This window comes from Triticum dicoccoides, chromosome 7A (genome assembly GCF_002162155.2).
Source record: "Triticum dicoccoides isolate Atlit2015 ecotype Zavitan chromosome 7A, WEW_v2.0, whole genome shotgun sequence".
NCBI lineage: Eukaryota > Viridiplantae > Streptophyta > Magnoliopsida > Poales > Poaceae > Triticum > Triticum dicoccoides.
The window spans coordinates 633339233-633343844 of NC_041392.1; positions in this window are offsets into that span (position 1 = coordinate 633339233).

A 4612-nucleotide genomic window follows, 5' to 3' on the forward strand; every position below is an offset into this window, starting at 1 on the left:
TTCATACGCCATGGGCGCCTACCCATGCGCTCGGCCGAAATCTATCCTGCCCACATTTGGGACACCTGACATGACTGTCCTACCCCCAACCTGCAATATGTCCGAAATTTTAGATGGGGGAAAGTTTGTAACTTTCCCCAAATTTCAAACAAGCGCGTCTCAAACCGAAACATTGTTCTCCCTTAGTTCCCGCCTCCCTCTGTTTCCCCATTCATACTCCGTGGGCGTGAAAACGCCCTCTCCGCCAGCCGCGAAACCCCAGCCTCCTCCGTCCTCCACCCCATAGTGGACAATCCACCGCCGCCCTCCTCCATCACGCCGGAGCCGGTACCCCAACGTCGTCATCCAACCCAACCGCAACCGCAACGCCCTCAAGGACTTAGCAGCTAAAGTCGAGGCAGAGCTGCCTCCACGACGCCGAAGCCGACATGCGCCGTACCAGAACCACTCCGACCACGCCGTCCTGCGCCTCACTGCTGCGGCTCCACTATCGCAACTGTCCACCGCATCGGAGCTGTTCCCGCTATGCCATCGTTCGCCGCGCCGGATCTGCTTCCCCGCCGCCGACAGACCGCCACCGCACCACACTCAACAACTTGGCCATGGGTTCGTCCAAGGTTGCACCGTCCTCCACAACTTCTGGTTTCCGGCGAACAACAAGAAGATCGTCGGAAAAACAGAAAGAGGACACAACACTGCCAGCAGAAAGAGGTACTCCTCTTCCCTTATTCATGCAAATCTTACGTCTCCGCTCACACCGTATTCATCCCACGAAAGAAACTAGTTGAGCGCTTCTTACTGCATCTTCTTCGTGATACTAAATGCACAAGGTTTCCTCCCTTTTACTATTTCACCTTTGCTAGAGGTCAGTAGCCCGCCTGGATTTCAATTCAGGGTCAGTCGAACCGCAACTAAAAGAAGCAACACCCGCTTAGGCGCGCGAAGCACCTAGTCCGCTCGTTCCCCGGGGAAGCGGCGCATCAGTGTCTATCATAGGGGTGTGGGGTGTAGGAGCTGCTTGCGCCTGATCTGGAGGTCGGCGAGGCTTGAATGGATGGCCGGGGGGTGGTGCCAAGCACGGCAGTGCGGTGAGGTCGAGGGGAGGGTGCAGGAAGGGGAGGAATACTGGGCCGGTGGTTGCTGGCATTTCGAGGAAGATCGTCAACACTGACTCGCTGGAGGTAGATGAAGGCGATCTGCCCGTTCTTTGTACATCGGACGGTGCAGAAAAAATTGACTGGCCCATTTGCTTTCAGTCGACTGTTATTTTCATAGAATCCTGTAGTAATTTAGTTTGCCATGCATGTTGTAGAGCTATCATATGTCTCCCGTCATTTATTTCTCACCGACCTACTATCTGCTACCTTCACACTGTACTAATTGTGCACACACTTCACCCATACTCACACTATTGTTTTTTTATGCATGGGTATTTCAGACTCTGACGCAGTGTTGATGAATGCAGAAAAGAAAATACAGAAGTCGCTCCAGTGTAATTCGAAGATAAGCACTAAGCGTTCCAACGCTCTAACGGGTGCAGTGTCAGCAGTTGGAGATAGTAAACGTCGCTCTATAGTTGATGATCTCAATTGCCACACACAACCATCCCAGGTGCTTGCTTTAACTTCGCGCTGTCAAATGTGGTTGCATGTTGCATATGGTGTCTAGCTTGTATTGCTTCCAATTTGGTTAAATTGCATCTGCTTACTTTACACATTATACCTTTGATAATGACATGCCTTCCTGTTTTTGATACATAATACATATGTCTATTAACCATGTTCGTACATTAAACTAATGCTCTTTTGTATCCCTCGTCAATCACTTATGATGAGACAATCACCCGGGTGGGTTTCTGTGAGACGCCATACTCGTTTAAAGAGTGCAGTGTCATCCTCCCCACATGATTCTCAAGAAACAGCAAGGCTAAATGAAGATAGTCAACATAGCTCTCTAGTTGATCACTGCAATGCCCCCACACCACCATCGCAGGTGTTTGCTCTTACTTGGCAGTGTCATATGTAGTGTTCGTCTTACATGAAAGTAGTGTTCGTCAGTATCATGCATCAATGAGTTCTAAAGAGCAAATTTTATTCCTTTTTCTTGTGGGTTTGACTTGACAAGGCAAAATCAAGATAGAGGAAGGAAAAGAGTAAGGAAGGCGATGATGGTGGTCCTCTGCAGCAACGTAAACAGAGCATCTGTACCGATTCTCCTTGTACTGATAGTGCATTACAAGGTCCAAGTCTCCGCTCCCCTACTCCACTATCCAACGTGCTTGCTCTAACTTGGCAGTGTGATATCTGGTTGCATGTTGCATATGGTGTCTAGCTCGTATTGCTCCTAATTAGTGTAAACTACATCTGGTTAGCTTACACATGATACATGTGAATATGACACGCTTTCCTATTTTTGGTACCACTAGTAGAAAAAGGGTCAAATGTGAAGCACATTAGTGCCGGTTTGAATTTGAGCCGGCACTAATGTGACCATTAGTGCCGGTTCCAACGGCTAGGCGGGCGGGCATCATTAGTACCGGTTCGTGGGCAACCTTTAGTACCGGTTCATGCCACAAACAGGTACTAATGAGGCTGTGTCAGGCTATGGTCAGGCTGGGGCCCCCACGAAGACCTTTAGTACAGGTTCATGCCCTGAACCGGTACTAGAGTTTCTTAGTAAGCTGATTTTTACTCTCACCTCGCCAAGAGAGAGGCAGTATGAGCGGTTTATAAGCTGTGAGTGCACAGACAACGACGAAGAGTTGCAATGCTCACCTGCATGTTGATTAGCTTCATGCCTTGCGGAATAGCATAGATTGCACTGAGCTATGCGCAGTGCAGTCTACACTATTCCGAATGGCTTGAAGCAAATTAACCAGCATTGCACCTCTTTTTTATTTTTAATAACTTATTTGAACACCCGACTTCTTTTGTGTTCAGTATGCAGCATTCAAAGCGATGTTATCAATTTCCAACATGTTCTAACATCATTTGTTGTTTTTTGGTCATTTACCTAATTGTTTAGAGAGGTAAATGACCGTGAAATTGAAAATCACTACAAAATGAATTCTGAAAATGTTGAAACTTGGCATGGTATCATCATTTCACCCGCATAGCATGTACGAAAGAGTAGAGAGGGTCACGGCAAAAACTGGACGCACTTCGTGTACAAACTGGACAAACTCTTTCGAAGTATCAGGGTTTCGGACGAGAACTCATCTGTTAGACGGGCAGTTCAATGTTTTTCTAAAATTATTTGAACTCCGGACTTCTTTTGTGTTCAGTATGCAGCATTCAAAGCGACGTCATCAATTTCCAACATGTTCTGACATCATTTGTTGTTTTTCGGTGATTTACCTAATTGTTTAGAGAGCTAAATGACCGTGAAATTGAAAATCACTACAAAATGAATTCTGAAAATGTTGAAACTTGGCATGGTATCCTCATTTCACCTGCATAGCATGTGCGAAAGAGTAGAGAGGGTCACTACAAAAACTGGACGCACTTCGTGTACAAACTGGACAAACTCTATCGGAGTATCAGGGTTTCGGATGAGAACTCATCTGTTACACGGGCACTTCAGTGTTTTTTAAACGTATTTGAACTCCGGACTTCTTTTGTGTTCAGTACGCAGCATTCAAAGCGACGTCATCAATTTCCAACATGTTCTGACATCATTTGTTGTTTTTTGGTCACTTACCTAATTGTTTAGAGAGCTAAATGACCGTGAAATTGAAAATCACTACAAAATGAATTCTGAAAATGTTGAAACTTGGCATGGTATCATCATTTCACCCGCGTAGCATGTGCGAAAGAGTAGAGAGGGTCACGGCAAAAACTGGACGCACTTCATGTACAAACTGGAAATAGAAGAAAAGAAATAATGCATAAAAGAAAAAACTATACAAAAAAATTACTCAAAAATAAATAGAAGAAAATAAATAATGCAGAAAAGAAAAAAAACTATATAAAAATTACTCAAAAATAAATAGAAGAAAATAAATAATGCAGAAAAGATAAAACTATATAAAAAATTTGTTGGCGCGCTGCCCAGTGGGCCTGCCACACCTAGGGTGTGCAAATGCAGGCCCAGAAGGTCCAGCAGACTCACAGGGCAGCGTGCCCTAGTTAGGCCCAGAAGCCTGCTATATACAGAAGCTCGAAGGAGCAGCCGCGGCTGGGTTTATAAACCAGTGCGGCTGCCCTTTGCTCGGCGAGGTGGGACTAAACATTTGTGCACCGCCGGTGGCAGCGCACAACCATTAGTACCGGTTTGTGGCTCCAAAAGGTACTAAAGGGGGAGGGGTCTTTAGTACCGGTTCGTGGCACGAACCGGTACTAAAGGGGTCGTTTCCCGCCCCTTGGCCTGGCGAAAATTGGCCTTTAGTACCGGTTGGTGGCTCCAACCGGTAATAAACACCCCTCCTATATATATTTCATCGACCACCAGTACTTCTTCTCGATCCAACTTCTTCGCCGCGCCCGTCGCCCATCGCGCGCCGCCCTCGCCGCCCCCGCCGCCCGTCGTCGCCATCACCGCTGTCGCCCACGCCACCCGTCGTCGCCGTCACCGCCGTTGGCCCCGCCACCCATCGTCGCCGTCACCGCCGTCG